A 19,498-nucleotide genomic window follows, 5' to 3' on the forward strand; every position below is an offset into this window, starting at 1 on the left:
CCATCCCTTCTTCTAACCGGGCACAGCAGTTTGTCCAGAGCTTGCACAGTGATTGTCGGGGGTGCTGGGGGGAGGCCAGGCTAGGCGGCGGAGGAGGGTGGGCAGGCCTGCAGCCTGCTGTGGCTTCAAGTAGCCACACAAGCCCAGCACATCTTCAGCAACAAAGGAACGTGGGACTGGCTCTGCATCTTCACGTGAACATTCTCCCTCCCAGGGTCAGGGGATTGGATCCACCTGTCTTGAAAGGCGAGCACTGGTCGAATCCCACCGACTCCAGCCACTCTCCAGAAGTGGCCTGGCGCAGACCACAACACTTCGCACCTGCGTATTTTTCCTTGAAAGGAGCCTTTGGAACTTCACTTCCCAGGGAAGAAACCCCCCCAGATTCTCACTGCTTCTGCAGGGAGAGGGTAGTGCAGGTGAAAATATGAGAAAGTCCTTTCGGTGCATTTCACTTGTCTCCACGTGCAAAGAATTGCATGGCTCTCCCCTCATTAGCTTCATTAGAAGGTATATTAGCAACAATTAAGGACGCCACAGGAAAATGGGAAGGCCGCCCCGCAGACCGCGCGCCCTGCACAATGACTCGGGGAGTAAATGGGGGAGCACGCCCGGCCTCGGTCCTGGCTGCTACAAGATGAGAACAATTAGCAAACCCCTTTCCACCACCTAATTTCGCGTGGTAACAAAATGGATTTTTCCCCATGAATGCCTGGCCGGCCTATTCATTATCTCTCTTCTATTAGTAATTTTCTGCTCCGTATTCAGCCTCCCAACTCTTCATTTCCTCCCGTCTCCCAGCGTACACAGTGCCTCTTATGTCAGGCCGGGCCCGTTTTTATCTTGTAATCATAAAGGCCACCAAAGCAATTATCGCCGGTCTTGACTGGAAAAGCTGGTCATTAATTAGCCTCCTTTTGCCTTCGGTGCAGCGGATTAGCTGGTGCCGGGACTGAGTTAATGGAAACGCGGGTTAAATGAGAAAAGACGCCCGGATTTTCCTGCCTGGATGCGCGGCTCGGAGGAGGACCGCGAGGTTCGCGGGCGGCGGGAGGCGGTGGAGCCGCGGAGAGGGAGGGAGGGAAGGAAAGGGGGAGGGAGGGGGAAAGGGGGGAGGGGAGAGGAGGCGCGGGGTGGGGGGAGGGGAGTGGGGAGGGACCCGGGAGGGCGAGGCGGGGCGGGAGCCAGGGGAGCGGCCCGAACTCCGCTTGGTTCGGACCCCGCAGCAGCCGCTGGGTCCCGCAGCCGCGCACGGCCGCCCTCCGCGTGGAGATCCCATCCGCGCCCCTCCCCAGTCTTCCCTCCGCGGCCTCTTCCCCTCCCCTCCCCCTCCCTGCGGCCCACACAGCCTCTTCCAGAAAGAAGTCACTCTAGAGCCGCGCGACCCAGCCCCAGAGTCTGCCGGGGTCCCCCCACAGGGTCCCCTGCGCGCCCCTCCCCGCCCCTCCCTGGGCACAGCCAGTTCACGAAACCTAAGGCGCGGCCACGCGCCGCCTCCCCCGGGCCGGGGTCTCCTCGGTCCCCGTGCGGGCGCTGGTCCTCCCAGGTGGGCGGCAGCCCCGCCCCGTGCCCTCCCAGGCCGGCGCGAGGGACCCCAGAGCACGCGGGGGGACCCAGGCGGGGATGAGCGGCCGTGACCCCGGATCTGAGCGGCGTGGAGGTCCGAGCGGCGCTGGGACAGGGGCCAGGTCCCCTGCCCACCCCAGGGTCCATGTTCGCCGGCGGAGCCGCGTCCCCCGGGGCTACACCTGGGCGGGAGGGCGTTTCCCGGGGGCCTGGCGCGCGACCCTCGCCGCCCCTCTCCCCTCGCCTCCCGCCTGTCCCGCCTCGCCTTGGCCGACGTAACACGAACAACAAAGGAAGCGGCGCGACCGGCGGAGGGGGCGCCCGCCGTCCTCCCACCCCTCATCCCGGCTGGGCCAACGGCCCCCGCGCGCCTCCACCCGCCCCAGAGCGGAGGGGACCCTGGCCCCGCTCCCCCGACGTCGGGAGGACACCGCGCGCTCACGTGGACGACTGCGCCCGGGAACAGGGACTTTCGGAACCTTCTTGCCCCGCGCCGTGAGGCCCACACGCGCGCGGTGACCACCCTGGCTCTGAGGGGGCGGCGGGGCCACGGCGTGTGGCGGACCCGGCAGTGGCACCCAGGCTATGCGCGCGGGTGTGTGGGGTCCCGAGGCGCAGGGCAGCCGCCGGCTTCGGCTCCCCAAGGAAGGGGCATAGGCGCTGCCCGCGGTCACTCAGGCCAGGTGAGGGCAGGGGACGCGTGGGGACCGGAGGAGGCGGTCTGGCCTGCGGGCGGCAGGAGGGACCCGGGGCCCGCCCAGGCTGTTCCCAGGGAGGCAGACACCTGCTGTAGCCGGGACCCTCGACGCGCTCCGCAAGCCAGGAGTGGAACAAGGCCTGCTTTCGAGGCCTCCCTTGGCGCGCTTGGATTTACTCAAAGGTCAAAGAAAAATGTCAAGGAGAACGATTGCCCGGAGAGCTCCTGGCCCTCCTCCCGGGTCCCGGCTGGGTCCCAGGCGCCCCCGGAGGGGAAGGAAGGAGCCCCAGTCCCCTGGAGTCCTGTCTCCACCAACCTCGCCTGGCTCCCTGCTGCCTGGCCGGCGCTGTCCCAGCAGAGGAGTGGGAGCCGCCCCAGGCCCACCTCCGCCGGCGGGTCCACAAGGAGGCCCCTCCTGCAGCCTGGGGGAGGCCTGGGGAGGCTGGGAGGGCGACCGCGGGGGGCCGCGGGACCTGGACAGTCGGGAAGTTGTGCCCGCGGGCAGCGCGGCGGCTGAGGGTGAGGAGGGTCTGACTGTAGGGGAGGGCGGAACGCTGACAGAGGGACGGACTGGGGTCCACCGGCCTGACGTAGAAGTCGTGGATCCCAGGGCCCGGCTGGGAAACCCGCCTCCCTCCCCGCCCGCGGGCACTGCAGAAGAAAAGGAAGAAAGGGGTGAAAGGGGTCCTCCCTCCACGCCCAGGACGGTTTCAAGTGTCCCACCCAGCGCTGAGCAGGAGGGTGATGCGGAGGGAAACACTGTTGGCTGCAAGTCAGGTCTTAGGAATCCCGGAAGAAACGAAGCTTTAAAGAATTTTTTTTTTTTTTTAAGTGATTGAGTTCCAATAACTTCACAATGACTTGACTCCCTTCCTTTTTGTGCAGTTAAAAAATATCTTAAAACTCCTGCTAGCCATGGCCTTTAGGAGAAAGAAATGAGTTTAAAAGTGAGTTTGAGACACAGTCTTGACCCAGGTGTGGCTTTGGTGGTCCTCAGCGCCTTCTCCCCCATGGGCACCGACCCCCAAGGCTGAACCACGGCGGGTGGACCTCGAAGAGAGCCCAGACTAATTAGAGGCATCTTATCAGTCTTGACTTGAAATTGAAAGAAAATGATGTTTAAATATTTATGACTTTGACATTTACAGTCAGGCGTCTTTTAAAAGCAGAACATCCCCTTCTGTACAGAGGCAGCTCAATGACTGAAAGTTTGGAACAGAGAAGTGAGGAGGAGGAGGAGGAGGGAGAAGGAGGCCTGGCAACACAGGCTGCAGGGGTGCGTCTGGGGTCGGGGAGATGCACAGATAGGCACACTTCAGTGCTAAGTTCTCAGATGCAGGAATACTACAATTTTAAAAAATAATCAAGAATGATTAAGTTAATTTTATACCAGGTTAGATCTATCTTGAGAGTAAGATGAAGTACAATATTGCCTATTTCTTCCTCTCAACCATCTGCACCTGCAACTCCTCAAATTTAGAATGTACAGTATTGCAAAAGTTGTGATTCAAAATAAGTGTATGACCACAGAGACAATTTGTGGAGCTGTCTTAGAAATCAGCATCTGCAGACACTGTCCTGACCAATTTAAATTATTTTGACCCTGCCCGTGAGTGGAGGTGGCTGGGGCTTCCACCACATGCCCTTGTGAGCCATTTATGGGAAAATGTCTTTGGAACTTTTTTAGCTGTCCATGTGGTACGCTTAAAAGAAAAGAAAAAAGGACATTCTATGCCCAAACTCAATTGTGAGAGCCGATACAGCCACACAAACACAAAACTTTATGGTAAATATGTGTTGACTGGTAGCCAGATTTAGTCCTTTTCCAAGGTTGTGTGATGTAACCAGTTAACAGGAGCAGCTCATTTTGTGAGTCACCGGTGTGCAGTGTTCAAATATGCTTGCACCATAAAGACGCAGGGACACAGGTGCTCAGTGCCAGTTAATCTTAAACTTCTAACATTGTTGATGCTTTCGTTTGTATCATTTCTAAGGAATCAGATTTGAGTCCCAGCCTCATCCTATGTTTGTCTGCATTTAAATTACTCAATTATAAATACCTTTTGCTCTTAAAACTTAGAAGTCAGTTTTAGAGACCATTAATGAGTTGCCGTAACAAGTTTCTTTGGTTTGCTAGATGAATCCTCTTAGAATTATTAGGAAATTTCATTCTAAATTTACTAAAATGTATTACTAAAATATAATAATTCTCACTTTAGGGCTGATCAACATTTTTAAGTTTTCAGGCCATAGTAAGTGATACAACTTAAAAACATGGGGGAAGGGGTATCTTAAAATATTTTAAAAGTATTTTTTAAAGCTGTTAACTGAACTATTTTTAATTTGGAATTTGCCACAGAATTCTAATAAATGAGAGAAGTCAGGCGGAAATAATCATGTATTAATTCTCTGCATTACAAAATCTTTTCAGAAGCTATTATCAGAGCAAGAGGCACTGCGGTCTGAATTCAGGGTGGGAGAAGCCCTTTGTGCAACTGAAAGCTATTGTTCCTCTGTGCAGATGAAATTGTACTTGCAAATCTGCCATTCAAGTGGCCAAAAAACCTAAAAAAGCAAAAGAAAAGAATCTTCAAGAAAAAATTATTCTTAAATGTAAACTTTAATGAAAATAAGTTGGGATATACTGTTTTAAAATGGGCTATTGAGTTTTTCCAGGCATACACTTAAAAGTGAACATACAAAAAAGGTAATAAATTGTCTATTTGCCATCTTCAAGCACTCCTAAAACATCAGTTTTAAAGAAAGACTGTGTTTTAAGACATCAGGGAAGATTTATGATACTGATGTTCAAAGCGGGAAGCACACTTGTGCAAACTAATTTTTAACCAGCAGATTGTCTCCGGTGGGAGAGAGGGACCCAGGGACTGAGCAGGGGAAGGATGCCCCTGAGAAAGCCGCCCCCAGCCTCTTTCAGATCTCCGCTGGCGTTTTCATGACACTCAAACTCAGACTCAGCGGATCACACTTAAGGCACCGGCTCCTGACCCCTATATATCGTGCTGCCTGGTCCCCAGGCCTGCCTGGACGCACGCGCGCCTTCCACACCAGGTGCTTCCCGGGACGGTGCCCGGCCTCCCCACACCGCAAGAACCAGACCCTTTTCAGGACTGGGGGGTTTCGCTTCGCCTTCTCTACCCGGACCCAGAAGCTCCAACCCAAGACCCGCCTAGCGTCGCTTGTCAGGACCCCTCTGTGGCAGAACTTTGAGCACAGGGCGAGGGAAGGGAGGGTCAACGTTCGGCCCCGACCGCAGCCTCGGTTTTCTCCCCAGCGACCCCGTCCCTCCCGCCTCGCCGGTTCACAGCATCCCCACAGGAGTCGTAAAGATCGGGCCCTAGCGCCGAACACGAAGGCCAAGGGTACCCCGGAGCCGCGGGTATTCAGAGCCCGGAGAGGGGTCCCGGCGCGGAGGGTACTGAGGCCCAGACTCCTGGCCATAGAGCGCGCCGGCCGCGAGGGAGGACCAAGGTCCCTAGCCATGCCCGCGTCCACCAGGGAATCCCGGCGCCCGCAGCCCCCGGGCCGCGCAGCCGCCACCGCCGCCTTCTTCTCCGGAGCGCAGGGGGGTGTGCTTGGGAGGGGGCGGCAGGGCACTTTCCTCTGTGTCGGTGAAAGGAAGAGCTTCCAGCTCCCTCCTCCGCACAAACCTTCGCTTCCTCTCCTGTTTGCTCCCGTCCTAAAATCTGGGATCGGCGACGCAAGGACAGACTGGTTGGGCTAAGTGCCCTCGGACACGCTGCGCCCCGGACTCCAGGCGGGTGGCTCCACGGTGCCGGCCGGGACGCGCAGCTCGGGAGGCGGGACCATGCCCGGGACCCCGGGGCCGCTGTCCGAGGACGGAGGTCGGTGACTTGAACCCAGAGCAGAAGGACGCACGGGGCGGGGGCCCGCGGGCAGGGCCGGGGGCTGCAGAGCCGCTGGGAGAGTCTCCGGCGCGTCGTCCTCAGGGCTGTGGCGGGGCCCCTCTCCCAGCCATCCAGCCTGCAGCGCCCAGCTCAGCGCACTGAGGACCAAAAAGGGCGGGAGACTCTCTCTGGCCCTAAAAGGCAATTCTGCTGAGATTTTAACTCTAACTTGGGGGTCCGCCCGATTCCCTGGAGCGACGCTTCTCTAAAAGCACGGAGCAGGCCAGTGTTCGGAACTGCACAGGTAGTTACGAAGAAAGGAAATGAAGTCCCTTGTTCCAACAGCTTCGGGTCCAGTCACAAGTTTCTCTCTGGCGAGCACGCGGACGCCTCACCTGGGGTGGGGGAGGCGCTGGGAAAGCGCAGTTCTCTTTGCGGGAGGAGAGGTGGCCTCTCCGAGGCATCCCCACCTGCCTCTGGAACGCCTCTCCCTGCAGGACCCCTCGGCGCCCTCCAATTCGCCGCTCGCTGGGATACTCCCGTGGCTCGGAGGCGCGCTCCCGGACCCTGGTGAGGAGGGCGAAGAGCGCCCCAAAATGGGCTAGGAAGAAAATGCGCCCACACTGGCTCCTCTCCATCCTGGCTGCTCGCCCCTTCCCTCCTCCTTTCCCACACGCCTCCCATCTCCGTGCCTGCACACCCCCCCCGCCCCCCGCACCCTGCAATGGTCGGAACTGCAGGGAGTGGGGAGCAATGCGAAAGGCCGAGAGAAGAGCGCTGGAGAGAAGTCCAGGAGGTCCTAGCCTCCTTGGGGCGGTCTCCGCGGGGCGCTGGGCCAGGACAGCTGCCACCCCTCCCAATCTGTGCGCTCAGAAAGAGCTGCCCTCTGCCCGCTCCTCCTCACATGCCCACCCTAGACCCACTTGGGCATGATCTCAGGCGCAGCTCTCCCCTGCCAGCCCAAGCCTTTGACAGGAGTCCTGCGGAGATGCAGAGACCCCCTGCACTGAGCTCTCGGACGTCCTGGTTGCCCATTCGAGCCCCCATGCGCGCCCTCCAGTCTTCGAAAGCTCTCTTCCTCGCCCCACCACCTACGCGCCTGGTGATGCCCTCGTGGGCCCCTCCTGCTCCCTCCGCCCCCATCCCAGCGTCTCTCGCCTCTTCCAGGGCCCACCCAACCGCACCACGAGCGCCCGCGCCCCGCCCGGCACCCCTGGTTACCTGCAGCTGGGCCGGCGCCCAGCGCCCGCGCGGGAGGAGGTGGGGGCGTGCGCCGGGCCGAGCGGCCTCGGGGCGCAGCAGCTGCGGGTAGCGGCAGCGCCATCATCTCAGCCAGCTGCTTCCCTGCACTGGAACCACAGACTAGCGGGGTCATCCGATTCTGACCACAAACTTCTAGGGCGGCCGGTGGAGACAAAGGTGCCGCGCGTCGCTGCTCCAGCGGCAGCGGCTGCGCGGCGGCACGGGCTCGGAGCCCGCAGGCGCCGGAGCTCTGCGCGGCCGCTGGGCCCAGCTCCGCGTGCTCCGCCCCGGCCCGGCCCCCGGGCTAGGCACGCTGGGCCGGGGCGCGGCGCTGGCGGGCTCAGGGCGGGCTCCGGACGGTCCCCGTAGGGCCGCCGGCCGCGCGCGTAGCTCCAACCAGCGCGGCCGCCGCGCCCCGCCTTATATCCGGCCCGGCGCGCACCCGGCCGGCGGCGGCGCGGCTCGCGGCCCAGCCACCGGTTGCTATAGCGATGTCCCCCCCCCCCACATGTTGCTGACAGCAATTGGCTAAGGGGCCGCGGCTCTCCAAACACCCTCTCCCGCCCGAGACTATGAATGGACATCAGCTTTGTCAGTCATTGGTACCACGCCGAAGCCAGGCCTTCGCCTTTTCTTTCTTTTCAGTGTTTCTGCCTTTCATCGTTCATACTGGGCAAGTTCAGGGTAGCACCGAGGGGAGAGAGACCTCGGCCAGAAAAGTCACGGCGCGCGGCTCTGCTGTGACCTTTGTCCTGGGAGGGGTGGGTGGGGTGCGTCGCCACTCTTGGCAAGAGAAAAATTCACGGCACATCGTTCTTTCCAGTTACTTTTTCCAGTGTCTTTTTCCAGTGTGGCCGTTCGGGCCTTTTTGCTCCCTTTCCAAATGGAAGCAGGCCAATGATGCAGGGCGAGTAGACGAGAGCCCCTCTGCTCACTTTACCAGGGCTGTCCCGAGTGTTTAGGTCCCGATGCGCGTAGAAAGTGTCTTGCCAGAGGCGGAACTGGTGAGACTTTGCCACCGTTTGGTCCAGGCGAATGTCGGCCGCTGGCCCAAAACGCCGAAGGGAGACGGCGGTGAAAACCCAGGCGTGTGAGCTGCGTCCTTGCCCTTCCCCCTCCCCAGGTCAACGGTCTGGCCTAGACCACCGCTCTGCGGGCGAAAGGAGTGGAGCAGAATCACCGGCCACGCTCCCAGTCGCTCGAGCCTCCCCACATACTCCCGGCCCCTGGCGCAGTCAGGCCCGCAGCGCGCGAGCCGAGCTAGGGTCTCGGGGCGACTAGGACCGCTGAGCTGCGGACTCCGGCGCCCTCCCCCGGCCCCCGCCCACACTCTCTCTCCCCAGGCCCTGGACCACCGGCCACAGCCACAGGTTGGGGCACCCCGGTGCGCGGCGCCCCCGCGGAGCTGGCGAGAGCCGGAGAGCTGAAACCCAACATCTGTGTGTACAATGCGCTCTCCGAGGCCCACAGCTGCAGGAACAAGGAGAAGAAAGGAAGAGGGGGGCGCAGATCTTGTCACACGCAGATGACAGTCTGCGGAGGGCTCTTTAGTTTCTCCTTTTCTGGAAACCCCAGCGGCCCCCTCCTAGGCCCCCCTCTCCCACCGCCTGGCCATTGTTCCCTGCGCCCGGGACAGCTGGAGACGGCGGCCCGCGCCACTCGACGCCCCTCCCGCCGCACACCCGGCTGCCCGCGGCGCCCGCTCCCGGCCCCTCCGGGGCCAACCCCTCCACACCCCCCACCTCCCCAGGCCAGGCCCAGGCGGCGCTTCCACCGTCTCCCCTCCCCTCCCTTGCACTCTGGCGCTGCCCCTAGACCTGCCTCGCGCAGAGGGCCTTGCCTGGCGCTTTTCTCTTACAAACCAAGTTCTGTAAAACCTGGGGGCGAGCCCCGGGGGGCGGGGGTCGTCCACAGATAGGAGTACGTTGCCGTCCGCTGCAGGCCCCTGTCTAAAAGTGGCTGAAGGACCCCATTTCCTCTGACCGCAGGCCCAGGCTGAGTTCTGCATTTATTTTTGTATTTATAGGGCAAGGCCAGAGCGCTTCATAAAGCCCCAGGGCAAAGAAGTGGCCTCGCGTCTGGCCATGGTTCCCTCAGGCCTGAGCGGGCTGCAGGAGGCCCGGTGCGGCTCGGCGGGGGCGCGAGAGGCTAGAAACTGCAGCGTCCCTGGGGTCCTCTGCCCATGAGTGAACCCCCCAGTAGGCGGGGAGGGGGTACATCACCTTGGCCCTCTCGGTCCCCATGCCCAGGGCAAGGCCTGCAGAAATCCCCGCACTCTGACTCGGGCGCGGCGCGGCGGCGGGCAGGTCAGAGAGAAGCCGTACCTGGGTTCCCCCAGCGCCCGGGATGTCCTCCCAGGGACCTTCTCGGGCAAAGAGTCTAGTGGCAGCGGTTCCTGTCCCTCCCCGCCACCCTCCTCCGGTGCCTCGGCGTCCCCAGCCAGACTCCAGGGCGACCCCAGGCCCGGCCCTGGGCAGAGAAAAAGGAGGGGAGGGGAGGTGGCGCTGGGGGGCGGGAGGCCGGAGACAGCGGGAGGAGGACTCGGGAGCCAGGGCGGGAAGAGGGGAAGACAGCGGAGAGAAGGGACGGGGAGGGGAGGGGGTTCGGAGGAGGGGACCTGCTGCCCTCAGCCTGGCTGGTAACCGGCCTCTCCATAGCAACGGCCTGCGCGCGCGTCTGTGTGTGCGCGCGTGTCTGGTGTGTGTGTGCCCGTGGTGGTGGGGGGGGTGTTCCTGGGACTCCCCGCGGGAGCTGGGAGGCGACAGAGGAATCCCCTCCAGGACTGGAGGCCCGGCCTCCGCGGTGCTGGGAGCGCCCTAGGGTCTGGCTGCGCCGCGCTGTCGACAGGGTAGGCTCGGGGAACGCGCGCAGGCCGCGGGCTCGGCCGCTGGGGCATTGGGGCGTCCTGCCCTCGCTGCCCCGACCCTCCCGTTGCGGTCGCAGGGCCCTGGGGCACCGGGTAGTGGGCGGGTCTTCCCAGCTACCCAGAGCACAAGGGCGGGCGACGGCGCCCCCACCACGGCCCTGCCCGGCCCGAGCGCCCGGCGCACCTGAGGTCTGGGCCGGGGAGCAGCTGGGGACCTGCGCGTCGCCTCGGGGAGCTCTCGGCCAGGCCGGCTCAGGGCAGAGGCCAGAGGGGCCCCAGCGCACCCTCCCAGCCCGCGGCGACCTCGCACCACCTTCCCCACCAGCCCGCGGCTCTCCTCGCCCTGGGTCGCGGGAGCCTCATCCAGGCTGGGGTCTCCAGCAGGCGGCCGGGAGCTCTCCGAGGTGGCTGGGAGTGGCCGTAGCTGTCTCCCTCGGCCAGGCCGTGTCCAGCCCCTCAGTCTCCACGGCGGCGCAGACCCCACGCAGCCACCCTGGGTCTCGTTCAGGGCTAGGGGGACGCGGACCCTGCCGTCTGGGGGTCCTGGGGCGGCCACCGGGCCGGCGACCCCAGAGCAAGGCGGAGCCCAGCACGGGCGTCAGGCCAGAGAGCCGGTTTTGCTTTCTTTACAAACGTGACCTGACAGTGAATACACGAATAAATGCAACCGTTTTCCTTGGTCCCTTCTTCCGTTGTCCAGTGTTTCACTTCCAACATCAAAGCAACGCATTCCTGATTGGATCTGAATTTAATGACCTTTCTAGTGCTTTGAGGAAGAATGGGTGGGAGGTGGCACCAATTCAGTTCCATTTCGGTCACTTTAAAAATCGTGAGAGGGCCTGAAAGGCTCCATGCGGGTTCACAAGCAGAACAGCACCTTCGTCCGGGCTTTGGTGCACCTCAGGAATATATTCTGGGTGGCAGGCGGTGATGTATGTCTGACAGCCCCCACCTCACTCCCCTTCCTGCCACCACCCCTCCTCCGAGGTGCGGCCTGACCTCAGTGGGGCTGCAGAACCGGCCCCGCCAAAGCTGAAGGTGGACCCACACTCCAAGCCCCAGAGTCTAGGGGGGGTCATTAGAAGAACGCGTTGGTATTTGAGGTGCTGGTTCTATTAGTCCTACTGCTTCAGAAACTGGTAAGTTACTCGCCAGATTTCCATTCTATTTTTCTTTATTTTAAATTCCCTTTTTATTTCCAGGGTGGAAAATGTATCTTTTAATTCTTGAAAATACTTTAGAAAAGTGTCTCGGCAATAATGTGAGACTAGATTCAGCTAATTTGAAGAATGAATAATGATGTGAGGATTTTTTCTTTTTAATTTTTTTTTGGTCATGAGATCTTAGACTTCATTTAATAATAAATTTCAATTTACATGATTTCACTAACATTTTCAGATAAAACTTTTAAACATGACACAAAATATTTTTGAGAGTCATGTTGATTGGAATCATTTATATATGACAAATGAGTATATTATTCATACAGAAGTTAGGGTTGTTTGATGAATAAAAAATATAATATATGTAAAATTCTCCAAGACCTACAAAATAGCTATACAATATAAATAGTATAAAAATGATTTGTTGATCCTGCCAATACTTCTTTTAAAGTGCATTTCACATTTGTTACGTGTAAAACCTAATGTTCTGTGATAAGAATCTCATTTTCAATTTAAGGAACACCAAATTGTTATGGATTACACATTTAAGTGATTAGAATAAATATCCCATGTACTAAATTATCAAAGAAAATGTATTTTAAAACAAAATAGAGAAAGGCTGTTATGGGAAGCATGATTATTATAAAGCAAAACACATATTTCAGGAATTTAAAATAATATGGTAAGGTAGAAAATGATTAGAAAAACACCTGAGACTCTTGATTTCAGAAAGTCTAAATCAATTTTGTTTTTTAAACCAAAACAGTAATTTATAATTTTATAGTACACAAATAGTATTTAAAATAATTTTGACTTCTAAATCCATTTATAAAAAGTATTTAAAATTATAAAAATAAAAATGGATCCTGCTGGGCGCGGTGGCTCAAGCCTGTAATCCCAGCACTTTGGGAGGCCGAGACGGGCGGATCACAAGGTCAGGAGATCGAGACCATCCTGGCTAACACGGTGAAACCCCGTCTCTACTAAAAAATACAAAAAACTAGCTGGGCGAGGTGGCGGGCGCCTGTAGTCCCAGCTACTCGGGAGGCTGAGGCAGGAGAATGGCGGGAACCTGGGAGGCAGAGCTTGCAGTGAGCTGAGATCCGGCCACAGCACTCCAGCCTGGGTGACAGAGCAAGACTCCGTCTCAAAAAAAAAAAAAAAAAAAAAAAAAATGGATCCTTAAAAATATTGTAGGTCTGTGTATAAGGCATTTTTGTGCATATATTTAAAGAAAACAACATTTCAAAATAGCAATGAGTGCGTTTTGAAAACAAGATGTTTTGAGACGTCAACCTCCTAGTAAAGCATAGTAGTTGGCATTGAGATAATTTAAAAACAAAGACACTTGCACAGACAAATATGAATGACTCTAAGTTGAAATGTATTAACCACCAGTAGTTATTTTTTCAAGGACAATATCTGGAAGAGCATCAGACACTAGTGAGAAGTCCTTATTCACTGTAAAAGAAGGTAGGTCTGTTGCAACAATGGGGAAGAAACAACTGCATCTTAGTAGAGCCCTCACCATCTACCCATGCATACTGGAAGCAGAGTTTATCCCACGGGACAAATTTATGAACTGGGAAGATTCTTTAAGATAAGATTTTGCCGCATTGCTTATGTTAGCAAATGTAAGATATAGCTATAAAATCAATGCCCTTATTTTAAAATTGAGAAATACTAAAATTATTTTTTCAAGTTATTTCACTTTATTTCAAGAAAAATATGAATTCTTTACTCAAAGCAGAGCAACGGAAGTCAATTTTTGTTTTGAAAAATAAATCCCCAACACAACTCAGCTTTTATTATTAGTTCTCATGCTGGCTCATATGCTGATCAACCTGAAGCTTTTGAAATACAAAAACAGGAGCTCAATGAGGAGACAGAGTTGATATCCCACCAATGGCTTGACATGATTACATGAGACCATGTACTTAGAAACCAAATATGTGTTTCAGCAAACATTTCTGGTTGAAGGATTGGCTGACAAACATGTCGGGATGTTTAGACTTTTGTTCCCCAAACTTCAAAGTTGTAATTAAAAGAATAGAAAAAGCCTCAAGGCTTCATTATTACTATTATTAGTTTTGTCCATTAAAAGTAGCATTCTGAAAAAATGCTGTTCATAGGCACAGGTGTTTACAAACAGTGCAGTCTCCTTAGAGGTTCATCTGATTTTCACTCTCTAGATTCTAGTCTGGAAGACCTATTACTTTCAATCAACCTATTTGTAAAGATCTAATATTTTATTATTTACAGAATAATGCCATAAGGCACATATTTCATAGCTGATGTTCAATATAGTGTATATATTGTATGTTCATGACTGGATTCTATTTTTTACAAAACTGAGCTAAAATTCCTTAGATTGACTGTTTGTAAGAAAGACTCATTACCACATGAACGAGAATCTAACTTTTTTGAAAATGGCTAAATAGTGCCATTATGTTTAGATGAAAGGAAACAAGATATTTCTGTGAAGAATATCCAGGTCATCTCTATTTTTGTTTAAAATCTCTTTCACATATTTTGTCAGTTACATACTACACATCTATTATAATATTTGGAAACTTTTCCTTGGGTTGTTTTGGAATTAAAAGTAGAACAATAATTCAGGTAATCCAGGTAAATGTTTGTTTCACAGTTATATAACTTAGCCATGTCCTGTTCACATATTCTATAAGAAAAGTGCCTACGTATATTTTAATGTATGAAAATAGGCCCCAATTAAATGAAAGAACAGCAATAGCCTGACAAAGCTTGCCTTTGTACCTGGATTCTACTAAAAAGGAAAATCAATCAAGTGATCACTATTGAGTGATATTTTCTGATTTTATATTGCAAATATGTCTATACATATTTAGATCTAATGTGAACAGAAATTCAGGAAGGAGCCAGTTGCTTTTCTTTTCTTTTTACTGAGACAGAGTCTTGCTTTGTCACCCAGGCTAGAGTACAGTGGCATGATCTTGGCTCACTGCCAACTGCCACCACCTGGGTTCAAGCAATTCTCCTGCCTCAGCCTCTCGAGTAGCTGGGATTGCAGGTGTCTGCCACCAGGCCCAGCTAATTTTCTTTCTTTTTTTTTTTTTTTTTTTTTGTATTTTTAGTAGAAACAGAGTTTCGCCATCTTGGCCAGGCTGTTCTCGAACTCCTGACCTCAGGTAGTCTGCCCACCTTGGCCTCCCGAAGTGCTGGAATTACAGGAGGGAGCCACCACGCCCTGCCCAGTTGCTTTTCATTCTGACACAGTGCGGAGCAGGTTGAGGTGAGCTGTCACTGAGACGGAGCATTGGGGGGGTACGATTCCATGTGTTTCACTCTCAGCTGCCAAGTGGCCAGCTGCACGGAGCCGCCGCGCGTCCTCTGTCGGTGCGGTGGGATGCACGCTGGCATTCTAGCGAGTCTGGTACAACATTAGCGTATCATCTGCAACAGGGCTTTCTCAGGTACCGAGACCACTTTTAAAACCCTTACGAATCTGCCACATGTAACTATATGTTTCCATTCACACACTTTAGGAAGTGATATACCTACTTCAACCTTGCTCAGTCATTTCTGAAATTCCCATTTGGAATTGTCTTCAGAAATATGCCCAAACAAACCCAGACATCTAGTCTTACGTTTTCTAACCCTTTCCACTTGTGATTCCTCACACCTTAACCTCGTCACTCCTCCAGTTGACTATCCTTGTCTCCAAATGGCTTTAGAGTATGAAAAAAGAAACAAATCTGAAAGATCACTTCCATCATTAAGAGTGCATTTTTAAAAGACCATTTCAAAAGAGTAGTGCCCCAAACATGGTGAGCACTAAGAGAGATGGCGCCTCCGAGTGACACTGCGGAAAAACCAGGCTCACTCGTCCAAGCACGTTTGCAACAGAGTCAGTGACTTTTCCTCCACCAGGTTTCCCAGTTTCCATGGCGACAGCCTGTCCTGAATGTCCATCTTTGGGGTGAGGTTTGAGGCTTCCTTGTCTTTTGTCCTCCCCACAATCAGATCCCATTACTGTTTTCAGGTCATCCCTTGTCTGACCTTCCCCCTATTCCCCATCCCCCTATGCTGATGGCGGCTGGCCTCCAGCAGTCCTGGGGTCTGGTCCCCTCCATCCACCACCCTCAGCCTTGGCCATCTCTACCTTGTCCACCAGAACAGCTTCCTCTTCCTCCCTGAGAATTCCACCAACCCTTCCTCAGACCCATCGGAGGCTGGCTCCCTTTCATCCGATCAACCAAGGACACACAGGGGTGCCTCCAGACCTCCCTCGCATCCCTTCCCCACACCAAAAGCCCCTGGTCAGCGTGTGCAAGGACGCCCTCACCCTCTCCTGCGCATTCTCTCTCCATCAAGGAACCCTGGCTAGCTCAGCTGTGGGCTCGGGGTCTTTCATTGGTTTGAAGCCGAATGCTGAGTCCCTCACCTTCAGAACACGTGAGTGCTACGGACCACTCATCATTTCACGCATGTGCACACACACCGCCTCTCACACACGCACGCTTTCGCATACATGGAGAAAGGCGAGTACTTTCCAGTCAGCAGGGCAGCAGTGGCTCCATCCTGTCAAGCTACTTTTCCATATTTGATTTTCTTTCACTCCCAGAAAAACCGTGGAATTCATGCATTTTTTTTCTTCCAGTTTTACAGATGAGAAAACCAAAGTGTTGAGAGGTAAATGAAGTACCCCAAGCCGGTCAGTGCCAGAATCTCGATAACACACAGGCTCCTGTGCGAACCCACACACAGAGTGCATGTTTCACAGGGAATAGCTCCGTTCTTAGCTACAGACTCAGGCAGGCTTGGAGTCACTCCTCTCTACAGCCTGAGCTCCTTAGGTCTCCGCCAGAGCCTCCAAGCCTGCCCCCAATAATAATATTAATAATAGTTATTATTCTTTGAATAGTAATTCACTAATAGTATCAGTCTTTGAAAAAGATAATGGCTTTTCTTCTCTATTTTCCACAGAATGTGCCCACATGTGTTGTGTGAGCACTGCCGTCTCTGTGCTTCTACCACACACTGTCTAAGAGGCTGGGGGTGTCTGCTCCAGCAGCTCCAGATGCCCCTTCCAGGGGCATCTCCTCCCCTCACTCAGCGCTGCCCCAAGACCCTTCCTACCCAAAGTTCTGTGGCCACAGCTGTGCAGACTTTATCCTACACTCTGACCCACTCACAAAGCACTGTGGTTCTAGGTATGAAAGCTTCTCTTGGCCGGGCGCGGTGGCTCAAGCCTGTAATCCCAGCACTTTGGGAGGCCGAGACGGGCGGATCACGAGGTCAGGAGATCGAGACCATCCTGGCTAACACGGTGAAACCCCGTCTCTACTAAAAAATACAAAAAACTAGCCGGGCGAGGTGGCGGGCGCCTGTAGTCCCAGCTACTCGGGAGGCTGAGGCAGGAGAATGGCGTAAATCCAGGGGGCGGAGCTTGCAGTGATCTGAGATCCGGCCACTGCACTCCAGCCCGGACGACAGAGCCAGACTCCGTCTCAAAAAAAAAAAAAAAAAAGAAAGCTTCTCTTAACTGAAGTGGGCTGTGCGTTTATAAAAGAGCCTGGTTGGTGCTGGTGTAACTGACAGCGGGCTGTGCGCTCTGGAGAAAGCCTGGTCGGTGCTGGTGTAACTGACAGCGGGCTGTGCGTTTATAAGAGAGCCTGGTTGGTGCTGGTGTAACTGACAGCGGGCTGTGCATCTGGAGAAAGCGTGGTTGGTGCTGGTGGAAGTGACGTGGGCTGTGCATTTATAAGAGAGCCCGGTTAGTGGGTCAGTGCGGTGTAACTGACGTGGGCTGTGTGTTTATAGGAAAGCCTGGTACAGGTGCTGGTGTAACCGATGTGGGCTGTGTGTTTATAAGAAAGCCTGGTTGGTGCTGGTGTAACTGACAGCGGGCTGTGCGATCCGGAGAAAGCCTGGTCGGTGCTGGTGTAACTGACAGTGGGCTGTGCGATCTGGAGAAAGCCTGGTCGGTGCTGGTGTAACTGACAGCGGGCTGTGCGCTCCGGAGAAAGCCTGGTCGGTGCTGGTGTAACTGACAGCGGGCTGTGCGCTCCGGAGAAAGCCTGGTCGGTGCTGGTGGAAGTGACGTGGGCTGTGCATTTATAAGAGAGCCCAGTCAGTGGGTCAGTGCGGTGTAACTGACGTGGGCTGTGCGTTTACAGGAAAGCCCGGTCGATGTGGTGTAACTGATGTTGTGGGCTGTGCATCTATGAGAAAGCCTGGTCAGTTCTGGTGTAACTGGTGAAACTGACATGGGCTGTGCCTTTATAAGAGAGCCCAGTTGGTGCCGGTGTAACTGACGTGGGCTGTGCGGTTTGTGAGAAAGCCTGTTCAGTGCTGGTGTAACTGGTGTAACTGATGCGGGCTATGTGGTTTGTGAGAAAGCCTGTTCAGTGCTGGTGTAACTGGTGTAACTGATGCGGGCTGTGCGGTTTGTGAGAAAGCCTGTTCGGTGCTGGTGTAACTGGTGTAACTGATGAAGGCTGTGTGGTTTGTGAGAAAGCCTGGTCAGTGCTGGTGTAACTGGTGTAACTGATGAGGGCTGTGTGGTTTGTGAGAAAGCCTGGTCAGTGCTGGTAAGCATGGGTGTCTCCTCTCAGAGAAGCAAGCTGAGGTGTGTGCGACTCTCACAGCCCAGTGGGGAGCACAGGCTGCCTGCCCATGCCCGCTGGCTGGCTCAGTGTCCTCCACACACGCTCCTGTCCACCGGCGGGCATGCTGTGGCTTTGGGGCCGATGCTCACCATCAGGCTTCCAGCATATGGTGGATAATAATCTCTGGCAACACAAAAAGGCAGGCGGCAGCTCAGCTCACTGTTTCATCTGTTGATCAGTCTACAGGTCTAGGGTTTTAAAAATGGATTTTCGCTAAATGAATACCACAACATACGCCACCGGAAAAGCACGTGTGTGCCATTCTGCTGTTCCACGCCGCCGAATCCGCTCCTCTCTCCTCTGGTCCCCCGTCCCTCAGAAGGAGCTGAGGTCAGAAGGTGTCTCCAGGAAACACTAGGGGACCTTCATACCTGAGGGGCCAAAATAGCTGTTTTCAGGCTGCTGCTGTTGAGACCGGTCTTAGAAGGGGCTGTGATAGGGCTCTTTGTGGAAAGCCTTCAATGAAGATGAAGGGGAGAAAAGGAAGTATCGAAAGTTTGGAAAAGTAGAGAAATAAGAAAAGCTCCTAAACTGAGCCTGTGGTAAAGTGAGTGTACTGAAATGGAACGGGCTCATTCTTGAAATGTCAGTGTGGCCGGCAGCTTCCGAGACGGCCCAGGGACTCCGGCCTCCTGGAATTCTCTCCCCTGAGCGCCACTGGACCTGGTGACTCCACTCCGACGCCTGGAGGACAGCAAAGGCAACAGAGGTGGCTTCTAAGGCTGCACACTGGGGTCCCCCGACTGACTTTCTAGCTCTGAGGGATGTCTGCTGCCACGTGGTGGGCGGCTGATGCGGAAACCCCGTGGACAGGGCCCATGGACAGGGGCCAACAGCACAGACGGCCTGGGCCTGCCACAGCTGAGCTGAGAGGACACCCTCATCACAGCCTATGGGGGCCCAGCTGGAACCCCCAGCTGGTCCACACCAGGACCCCAGGCCCACAGAAACTGTGAGATACAACATGGTTGTTTTAAGCTAAGTTTCAGGATAACTCGCTGTGCAGCGGAGGGTAACTACTGGAGCAAGGAATGATCTTAAAGCAACATCAAGCCGTCCAGGAGAGAACCAGATGGGATCACCCAACGTGGGCCTTCCACAGAAGAGCTTCTTCTCAGCCAGGCAGAGTCACCTGCAGGAGGCGAAAGGCGAGTTCCAGGCCACCCTGGCGGGGTTCCTGCAGCCCCAACCCCCGCCTCGGTGCGCTCCTCTCACTCCCCACGGCCCCCTGTCCTCTGCCTCTGCTCCGGATTTGAGATTCAGAGACTCTGACCGGTCCGGAGGCCCAGAGAACTACATTTGCCCGACTCTGGTTCTCCGGGGCTGTGGTGAGAGTGGCCTCTCCCCTGCCCGCCACTTTCTCTTTCCCTGTCATATTTATGTAGTTGAGTGCAGCAAACATTGTGGATGACGGTCACTGTGGGGCTCAGGGCCCTCTGAAGCCCTCA

General features: G+C 55.1%; 1 protein-coding gene across 3 annotated transcripts in view; it reads right to left on the reverse strand.

Moving 5' to 3' along the window:
* PTPRN2 (protein tyrosine phosphatase receptor type N2) overlaps nucleotides 1-19,498 on the reverse strand; it is a 1,015,036-nt gene that overhangs the window by 141,791 nt on the left and 853,747 nt on the right. The window lies entirely within an intron of this gene.

Source organism: Macaca mulatta, chromosome 3, assembly GCF_049350105.2.
Source record: "Macaca mulatta isolate MMU2019108-1 chromosome 3, T2T-MMU8v2.0, whole genome shotgun sequence".
In the NCBI taxonomy this organism is placed as follows: domain Eukaryota; kingdom Metazoa; phylum Chordata; class Mammalia; order Primates; family Cercopithecidae; genus Macaca; species Macaca mulatta.